The 10906-nt window shown below is 40.4% G+C and overlaps 1 protein-coding gene across 2 annotated transcripts in view; it reads left to right on the top strand.

Moving 5' to 3' along the window:
• Positions 1 to 8071: 8071 nt before the first annotated feature.
• dok4 (docking protein 4) overlaps positions 8072 to 10906 on the top strand; it is a 35153-nt gene continuing 32318 nt past the window's right edge. Inside the window, exon 1 of one of the 2 annotated variants that reach the window (XM_015025101.1) lies at positions 8072 to 8536. The gene's annotated coding sequence lies outside the window, so the exon portion shown is untranslated. The remainder of the gene's footprint in view (positions 8537 to 10906) is intronic. The other variant, XM_015025114.1, reaches the window with a different exon arrangement.

A 10906-nucleotide genomic window follows, 5' to 3' on the forward strand; every position in this document is an offset into this window, starting at 1 on the left:
CAATCCAACCTTTAACCAGAAGTTCCTGGATGTACCCTCACCTGAGGACTCCTTCCTTTCTATGATCTCCTCCAGTACATTGGCTCTGAGAAGGGGCTGGGGCAGGGGCAGTTGACTGACAAGAAAAGGGGCCTGTATGGTCAGGTTGGGGTCATCATTTCCTGCTAAGTTGACAGTGAGCTCCACCCATCCACTGTACGGCACTGAATGGAGTGTAACTGCATAGACACTGAGTTCCTCCTCTAATAGCTCAGAAAGGGGTCTCACTGTATAATTTGAGATGTGAGTGGCAACCCATTCTTGGTCAATTATGCAACCCGGAATCAAACAGGGCTGTAATTGGGTAGCCACCAAGCAGGCATTTCAGCAGGCTTTTCTTTCCAACCAGGGGTGCTTTACAAGCGACTGTTCTCTGGCTGAGGAGTGTATGAGGCTCCTGACGTTGTCTTTGTTGGAGGCGTCTTGCTGTTTGACTTGAAGATTGATCTACTGCTCGTGACTGGAATTGCTCACCGAATTGCTCACCGGTCTCTGGGTGTCCCTCAACAGAGACCGAGTTCCATTTCCCTGCGGCTTGACTCGCTTCAAACACCCAATCGCCCTGTGCCCTGCTTCTCCACATGTAAAGCAGTGGTTACACTCCTGTGAGTTCTGTTCAGTACACAAAGGGCAACAAGCCATCCTGCCCCTCATATGAGCTGCGGTTGTGGCCGGCTGCTTGAGGATGGTTGGTAGGGAGGGTGTGGTTGCATATGGGCTGACCTAGTTAGAGGCTGAGACACTTGTGGGTTAGCTGCATGCAGATCCATCAATGAAGCCACCATCTGAGTCAAGGCCTCAACTTGAGCACTGAGCTGTCCTATTGTCTGGAGATTCTTACTGTCTGCTGCTGCGTCTTGTGACTTGTCGTTGAAACCACCTCCTGTTTCAACTTTGGTACTGTGCTTGTATTGTCTTTTGTCTAGGGAGTTTGCCCAGTCTGCGTTGGTGCTCATTCTCATCACTCATGATTTTCATGACTTGGCTGAGGATTTGCTCATCTGTAACTTGGTTGTTTGCAATCAGGGGCCTCAGTCTCTGATGGGGGTCTGCATGTTTCATTCCTAAACCCTGGTATATGGTATGGAGAAAGACTTTTTGAATGGTCTTGGGGTCATATGTGATGTCTGTACTGGTGTGCCGAGTTTGAAAAAGGAGTTTCTGTTTTAGCCCAATCATGCGGTATAGGAACTGTTGAGGTGGTTCTTGGTCTGATTGCCTGGCACACATCAATTCCTGGGACATCTCAGTCGATGCTTTCTCACCAAGGTGGGACCTGAGGAAACCTTTGAGCTCAGATACAGTGATTGAGTCTTTGTTCACGAGCATGTCTTTAAAGGCTCCTGATTTTATGATCCTCAAAACCCCCCTGACCACTTCTGCCTCTGTATGTTTACTGTTGTTGTAGCTTAAGTCAGAGTTTTAATCTCCAACCTGACCACCGTGTACTTTGAAATCTTTGCACTGCAGGTAGGAGTGACACACAGGTTGATCTGGGGTCATTTGTGGCCTGTTATATAACTCTGACTCAACTTGGTGGAGAGAAACTGGAATTGGTGGGGTCACAATAGATTCATACTGTCGGAGTTTTTCGCCCAGTTCTTCATACATCTGTCTCAGTCCTTCTACCGACCCCACTTTTGTGTTGGGTTGGGAAATAGAGTCAGGTTGGGACTGCATGACTGTACTGTTAAAGTGAGCATGGGGTTGTGATATAGATTGTTTGATTGTTACAGACTGAGTGTGACTAGGTGTATTATGTGCACAAACATCATTTAACACACTTGCTCCAGAATTATCAGTAGCATCAGCATTCATTAGCTTATATATCAAATCATTCAAATCCAGCAACCAACCCATACCTTTGTCTTCCCGCTCGAGTAAGGCATAAGACCGCAAAAAGGATATGACAAAGTCCATGCAGCTTTCTTCATCATTTGGGTCCAGTTCATTTCCGTGCTGGCTATTAGTAGCAATGTCTTTTGCCACCTGAAAACGTTGTCGCTTGAGAGTTTGAAAAGTTGTTTCTTGATGTTCCATACTAATTCTTTGTGAACCTCTGCCATGGTATCTGGTTCTACTACAGCTGGGTCCTCCAGTTCAGTCCTCTGATAAATTGCGCGTTGTCCTCCAAATCAATGAGTTGACTCCTCTGAAGATAGTGTACGTTGTCCTCTGGATCAACAACTTGGCTCAGCTGCAGCTAGAGTGCATTGTCTTCTGGATCAAAGATGTGGCTCCTCGGCGATCAGCATACGTTGACCTCAGGATCAGCAGTGCGGTTCCGGTGGAGGATTGCGGTTCCTTCCCACTCTGATCTTCCACCCTGGACATTCACGGGTTGACTCCTGGTCTTCAGCTGTGTACTGTCACCTTGGTCACGTGGTTCTGGTATCTCTGGATCTTCTCCCAATGGTTTTGATGAGGAGAGATCCAGGACGAGCCCCCACAGTTTGTTACACGTCTCAGCTGGAAGTGGACAATTGTAACAAATGATGTTTTTTCTTTTTTCATCTGATGTCTCTCCGCTTCTCCTTTGTTCTCTGTAAAGATGAACAGCTACAGTGAGGAAAAAAAGAACGACCGTCGTCTTCTTCCCCAAACTCTGTCTGAAGAGCAAGGGGGCGTGGCTCTTTACTTTAGGCCCCCTGGTAAAACGCTGTCCTAATTTTGGTTTCCATTTTTTTTTCTCTCTCTTTTGATTTAACAGGGTATTTTGGTCAGTTTCAGTATATTAAAAGAAACACATATATAATAAATTGCAATACTAATAATTTATGTGGTGGCTTATATTCTTAAACAAATTTTCTTGACTATCAACAAGAGACGATTAAATTCTCCCACTTTATGGTGTATGGTGAAAGGAGACATCATATATATATATATATATATATATGCACAATGTTGCCAGGAAAATGTAGTCTTCTCATAACTGCTGCTGGAGTTTTCCCGGCACGCTAAACGATTATCTTGCATGGTCTCGTATGATTTCCCATGATCTCACATGATCTTCCGTGATCTCGCTAGTCGTCTTCAGCACAAGATCAATCTGACTAAAATGAATCATGTTATTGCAACATGATTAAATTTCATAAAAGTTAAGTTGTTGAATTTCTTGTTTATCCAACATGATTATTATTGTGTTAAAAGTACATGATATTCTTTCGTTAATGTAATAACCGCCTAAGTTCATTTTTTTGAGTGAGTGGTTCCTAGGCATTGGTGGACTTTGGTGCCTCTTAAGCTGGTGTGGAAGTTTTTGCCATCTCATTGCAGGTGCTTTCTCCTTTAGAGTCTGCTCTATTCTGGGAATGGACCAAATGTTGGGGTAATGTTGACTTTCTTGTGGATGGCCTTGAGCTCTGTAGGGCTTACTGGTGCTGCTATCAAAGACACTGGGCTGGCTGGGCCAGGCAGAGGCGGTCCTAGTCCTGTGTGGGGGGTTTGGGTGGAAGGGGGCCAATGCTGGGGAAAGGTGATCCCAGAATTGGTACCCTGGTAACAAAATTACAAGTCTGTAAAAATACAGAAAAGCGCAGCAACAATGAACACAATGTGAAGTGTTTGTCATCCAGTTTGTGTCTTTTTGTTTAGCAGAATCTTGGGTAACACTTTATTTGAAGGGGGTTGAATAAGACTGTCATGACACTGTCATAAACATGACATAACACCTGTCATGAACATGAATAAGCCTTCATGAATATTTATGACTGTTGTCATAAAGTGTCATTTGGTAAATTATGACACTTTTAATACAAAGTTGACATTATTCAAAATGTCTTTGTTATGACAACTTGACATTAACCAAGAAATCATTACTAATATAAATTTGTTATAAAAGTATTACTGATTGCACTTTAAAAATTAGGTAACTTTATGTTATTAAAGGTAAAGTTTAAACAGTAAAGATTTCTTGGTTAATGTCAAGTTGTCATAACAAAGACATTTTGGATAATGTCAACTTTGTATTAAAAGTGTCATAATTTACCAAATGACGCTTTATGACAACAGTCATAAATATTCATGAAGGCTAATTCATGCTCATGACAGGTGTTATGTCATGTTTATGAAAGTGTCATGACAATCTTATTCACCCCCCTTCAAATAAAGTGTTAACCGAATCTTGAATTATGGAAACATTTACCTGAGCTCCAATTCCTATTCTCCAGTTTCTAATAACTGAAATATGAGGGCCTTAAAATGTCCATACATTCCAGTGTCCTCAAATAAACTTATTCATAACATCCAAATCTGTAGTATCTTCTAACACATTCTCTTTAATAGACCTTTTGTCAGGACACTGGATTTTTGGGTTTGCTTTTGCATCTTATCTTATAATTTTTTTCTTTGGTTACCTTAGGTTTTGTTATTTTTGTATGCCTGAGTCCCGGTATTGTTTCTAGCAATGTTTATTTCTTAGTTATTTCATCACCCTAGGTTCAGTTATTCTTATATGTCTGATTTATGTATATCTTTCTTTAGTAGTTCCAGTTAAGTTATTAAGTCCTTCTAGCTTCTGTTGTGAGAACTGGCATAAAGTGGTGAGATCTCTCCAGGTACACGCAGAAAACGGAGCATAAAGGCTTGGGAAATAATAGTGATCTTGCATATTGATTTAAGGATGATTAAAAGATGGATGAAAATACATACATATGTAATGGTTGAAATAATCTGTAATGTACGTTTGAAATGTGTATTCTGTATTCGTGATCTGAATAACAGTGACAATTTGATTGTTGTGTGATGATTATTAAGTGGTGTATGATGATTATTGATGATTAGAGACAGTAACAGATTGAGTTACGGAACAGATAAATAATGGAAAATCATACTGAGAGTATAAGTAGATACAATGACAAAATGTTTATGTTTTATAATTGCAGAGTTAGGTTGTACTAAAGAATGTGATAACTGAAGATTTGAGATCGTGAGAGATGAAGGCAGGTTCTGTTCTTGGACTGTGTCGCAATTGGGCAGAGGCGCTTGTGAGGCTCACAAAAGGAAGTAAGTTACCAGATGGCCAGTGGAAAAAGGGAAGTCCCAAACAGAGTTGCTGCAATGACTCATGAGGGAAGAGGCAGTTTGGAAACATTACAACTTTCCATAGACTCGGGGGGAACGTTTTGAAAGTCACGTAGACTTTTCCAATACACAACTATGGGCAGAAAAGGTATAAATACCAGCAGACAAGAGAGGAAACTGTTCTTTGTCCGCGGCGCTGAAGGAGAGCAACAGGAGGACGCAGATCGAAGACCAGCAGAGGACCGCACCCTGGAACCGAGGGGAAGCTGAGACTTCGCGCCGCTAAGAAGGGACAAGATCCATTCTGCCCCCAGCCCTGGTTCCTCATTCGACCAACTCCTCTACCTCAACTCAACGATCTCTACCCGACTGCAGCAGACTTGGAGAAAAGACAAAGGTCGTGGATTGACGAAGGTTCTGTGCGTTTGAAGGACAACGGACAGCTCTGCTTTGCTTCTATTCTGAAGGGGACTTTGCTCCATCAGGACAAAAGACTCTGACCAAGGACATCTGAAGATTTCTGCTGCCAAGATCAATTGCCATCTGGGTGTGAGTTTAACTGCCCCAAGAGCCTCGCTTAATTAAACTAGTGACACAGGATAGGGATAGAAAGGAAAATAGGTTATGATTGATCTTAATTTGAATTTAATTACTTATTGCAAATCTGTAATTTCTGAAAGTTAATCTGCTTGTCATTTATCCCTGCTAAAGCTTGCCTAATAAATTTCATACTAAAAATTCAAATGAAACTTGTGGACATTGAGATTAATTGAGTCATTTGATCATTGTAGATTCCCCTAATTATAGTAAAACTAGCATACATGATTCTAGAGATGTGGTGGCTTCGTATTTTCCTTTGGTGAGTGTAAAAATAATGACCCTGGGACTTTAGTCTAAGTCACTAAAATCTAATCTAGCCGGTAACAAGTGCACGTTATTTTAAGGGGAAAAGCTACCGTTAACAGGAGTGGTTGTTGAAACTACGCAGCAGTGAGGGCTACTCTGTTGACTGTTTCTCAACTGAAAAGGGTCATAACTTCTGGAATTGAAGGTAGTTAGAGCTAGACGAGTTTTCTCCGCCGCCAGTTTAAACAGAATATCTCACATAAACCTATTTCTAGGGTAAGACCCGGGTTTCAGGGATTTTCCGGACTTGTTAGATAGAGAACTGGTCAGTAGTCAGTCGAGCCATTGGTGAGATTAGGGCGAACATTTCCCCCCGTAGTATTTCTAGTTTTCTTACTCCTTTACTTTAGGTTTAGTTAGTCTTTTGGTCTAAATCTATGTCCATCTTTCTTATAGTAATTCTAGTTCGGTTATTTCTTTGTTTAAATCTTGTAGTTATTCTAGCTCTATATTCCTTAGTTCTTATTATTGTTAGATCACCCTTGTTTCTGTTTAGGTTTGTTTAAGTTTTTCCCTCATGTCTTTTTCACTTCTAGTTTATCAGTTTTTGTTTTTTAGAATTAGTGTTTCTTTCGTATTAGAAGTATTTTCAGCTCTCTGGTGCTCTAGCCATCTCCAAAAGTTGATGTTTGCTCCCTTTTGTCTTTCCAAGTATATCTCCTTAGCTTCCCTGTGCCCCTCAGCTAGCTCCTGTGCCAACAATTCACACTTGCAATCATTTCATCTAGTTAGGTTAATTCCTCCCAGTATTTAAATTCCTCTATCTCAGTCATCACTCGCCAGTCTGTCTTGTTACCCTGCTTGTCTCTATGATCTTCACTTCCCCTGTGCTCCTTAGAATTTCCTCGTGTCTCAGTTTTGGTTTTGCTTTGGATTGTTTTGTGTTCCCTTGGATGTTCATGTTTTGTAAGTTGAACTCTTATTTTGTTCATTAAATTTTCAAAACCGCACTACATCTTTACCTGCTGCTTTTGGGTCAGCCACACCACATCGACATATTTAATATCAATCAGATATTGAATAAGAAATTAGACTCCTGCTGACATAGTGTAAATCATATAGACTCAGACTGTACTCAATATAAAAAAAAACACTAAATTGTAATGCTTAAAGACTTCATCACTTCAATCTTAGTTTTACTTTCAATATGGGAATACACAAAATAATCTGCAAACCTTAAGTTATTAACGTTAGAAAAATGAACATGCTTTGCAAAATACTTTTCCTTAACACTTGTTTCTTGGCAATTAGTTATCACACTGCTGCTCACATTTATCAGTCCTTTCCTCCAAGCATTTTAAAATAAGATAAAATGTAAATAAGGTGTAAAATTGATCAGAAATGATAGAAAATTTAATTTTGCAACACAAAAACAGGTCACAAAATTTTTTGTGGGTGTACTACAATTAAGTACTGTTGACATTCAGATCCTTTGGTTCTGAATCTTAACCAAACAGTTATTGTTAAATTGGGCAGCATCTTCCCAGGGCAGTAGGAGGGCTTACAAGGGCATTTTGGCTCCTTCCCCAGACACCTCCCTCCATCACACCAATGTCCTTGGGGTGCAGACAGAGTTCTCCATCTCTGCCAACATGCATCAACACCCCATCTAAGCAACCCCATTTTCTGTTCACCATGTTGGGTTGGAGGCTGGGAGAAGGTGTTGGCCATCTGGTCAGGATCTGGGCTAGTGGGGTACTTTGCTACTGCAGATGATCTGCTTATTTCCCTAGTATAACAGAGAGTTCTATATTAATATACAACAGCATTATGAGGAATACTTTGTTTGCTTGTTGTGACTGAGTATTGACAAAGAAAATATTCAGCCAGGAAATTTCTTAATTTGTTTTAAAAAAAAAAACACCCAGGAGGCTGCATGATGTTATCTGATAGCCAAGTCAATCTGCTATGAACACATTAGTTTTTGTTTTATAGTTAAAACATTTATTTTTCCAAAGGAACACTTGGTTTTGCTACATTCTCAAGAAATGCTTGTGCTTTGATCAATGTAGCTGGGCTGCATGCTCAGGGTCTTTTTCCTGGATTACAAGGCTAAAGATAAATAAATAAATGCGTTGGAATTGGAAAATAAGGTTAAGTTTAGTTGGAACCCACAGATAGCTATATGTGGATTCTCTCCACGTCCGCGATGCCTCTTTGTATTGCTGTGGGAGGCGGGTCCGACTGGAACGTGGATGGATGGCTGGGCGAGTTCTGGGCGTGTGCCTCTGTTTTATCCTGTCGGATTCCGAAACGCTGTAGCTCTGACGGACCGGCTCACCTCGGCCTGGCCAGGCCCGGCCCAGCTCAGAGCCGATCAGAGCTTCAGACAGAGACGGAGACACCGGGCGGGCTGGGGGATGCACAGCCGTGCATGATCACACAGGCGCCTTTGTGCCCAGTCTGTCGTGTGTTTTGGATTTGCCGTGGCTTGTCCCCCAGCAAGCAGAGCTGGTGAAGCGGGTGGACCGAAGTTTTGAGCCAGCGGAGGAAGAGAGACCCAGACCCCGCCCGTCAACAGCTTCCTCGCGAAGAGAGAGATGAACCCACGACCACAGCTGTCACGCAGGTAACATGGAGGACTGGGGATGTCTCCTTTGAATCTTTCCAGCTTACTGGCACTTTAATTCTGTTTTCTAGAGCAAGTATTTGTTGTAGAACAATAATATATGTATAGCTACAGAACAATAATATATTTATAGCCACAAAAATAAAAAGAAAAACCCAGTTCGTTTCTGAATAAATGAAAATATAAAAAAAAAATCAAACATGTTTTTTTTTTTTGTTTTTTTTTTGTTTTTTCTGAAGTTTTTTTTTCTCAATTTGTATGCCTTTTGCAGACTGAAGTATAAATCAATAACAGTGGATACCGGTTTTGCTATTCTACTACTACGAATTATTAACATATTTCAGCATTATTAGCCTTGTAACTAATTACACACAGTAGCAGTTTTTGTTTAGCCTATTTATTTTTGAAATAAATACACATAACACAGATGAACATAGACATGCAGTGGTAATGTATTCAATTCCCTCTCCATGCCTATATTCACAATTTAGCTTTAACTGGGCTTCAAAAAAGATATTCTGATATTTAAAGCAGCTACATGAGGTTTTTTTTCTTCTTTTTTCAGTTTAATGGTGGGCTTAATTGTGCCAAAAATTAAGAGTTTCCTGTTTCTGCGTTGAGTTCAGGCAGCCTCCCACAGTTCTAACACATGATTAAGCAGGGACAGAAATACGATGGAAAGATTTTTTGTTATGGGTTGTGCTGTTACCACTCATCAAGAACAAATGAAAATACATTTAGAGAGATTGAAAATTAGTTTAAAAAATAAATAATTTTTGCTGACTTTAAGGAATCTATTGATTATATGTTTACCCTGTGTGAAGTAAGCAAGTGTTGTATCAGCTTTATTGACGTTTCAGTTCTCTAAAGCAAACTAAACTGTACTGCTCTCTGTCTGCAAACCTGAAAGACTTTTTAAAGTTAGTACTAGATAAAAAATGAGTAACATAAGTCGAACTGTGGAGGATTGCAACCCTTTCTTCTCTATACAGTGAAATAAGCTCCTAACTGACAATAGTACACAAATTATGCATATTAAAATCATTTGCTATTGTTGTTAGTTTTAATGCAACAAAGGGTCCTTTGGAAAAATTTAGTTAATGAAAATTTTAGCAAATCACCTTTTTCTTGTTAGTAAATTAGACAGAAACCCATTCTATGGTTCTATGGACTCTACATCCATAGAACCAGGCATGACTGGAAGTACTGAGCATCACCTTCAGAGCAATAAGATGAGTTTACTAACTGCTATGTGGAGCACCAAATAGTTTTAGGACACAAGTGGCACACACCCACTATGAATTAATAAACAAAACCAAAATGCCTACCCTACATAACAGACAGAATAAATTGTGGAAAAATAAAAATAAAAGGCAGCACACCATGATAAACTCTTATTGGTGGTAGAAGTTAGTCCTGTAACGGTGCGTTGCCGGTGCAAACCCCTGGTCTATTTGGCTCGGTTATTGTGTCCGTGGGCAAGATATTTCACCTTCCTACCCTTCTGGTGGTGGTCAGAAGTGCCTTCTGCCAGTGTCAGTGTCACTTCACTGACAGAAGTGATCACGACCTCACTTCTGTCAGATGGTTCCAGGCACGTGCAGAGAGGGTGATGGGGGACTAAGGGTGCTTGAGCACCTGCCCCTTTGCTCCTTGCCCCCAAGTGCCCTTTTGGTCAATTTTTTTTTTTTTTTTTTTTTTTTTTTGTTGGTATTATTATTTCCTAAGCCCTCTTATGATACATAATAACATGTACTAAAATTATTAGGGTTTTTTTGTACATCATAATAAGCCGGTCACCTTGTTACCTTTGACCTTTTGCCCATGACGCATTTGCCTCTCACGCAGTGAGATAAGGTGGCTAACTGGAGCTCAACGTAGCGAACGTTCCAGATTACAGAACAGTTTTTGGTGAATTATATATATATAAAAAAAAACGTTTTTGGTGAATAAAGTGGAGTAGACTTGCTACTTGTCAGATGACGGAAAACGTTGAACGTTGTGTCGTTTCTGCTTCAGTTTAAGCAGAGAGGTAATGAAATACAACAGACACTGACAGGCCTCTGCGTCTGGCTTACTCTGAAGAACTACTGAGGGGAGGAGACAGACAGGTGAGGAAAAACTGTTCTTATCTATCGATTCAGTATTTTTATCATACAGACATTAGGCTGTTGTTGTGCTATTAGCTAGCTGCTAGCTAACGACTTTGCTAGCAAAGCTAGATAACTAAAAAGCTTCTTCTCTGTGTACGAGGCACATCGCCCGTCCAAAACCTATCATCTCCATAATGGATATATGTCCGATCTTCTAATTTTCTTTGCTGCATAATGTACATTACATTTATTCTGGCGTTAGGTAAATGTGTGTTGA

The sequence above is a fragment of the Poecilia latipinna genome, unplaced genomic scaffold (genome assembly GCF_001443285.1).
Source record: "Poecilia latipinna isolate Pla-1442-1.1 unplaced genomic scaffold, P_latipinna-1.0 Scaffold95, whole genome shotgun sequence".
NCBI lineage: Eukaryota > Metazoa > Chordata > Actinopteri > Cyprinodontiformes > Poeciliidae > Poecilia > Poecilia latipinna.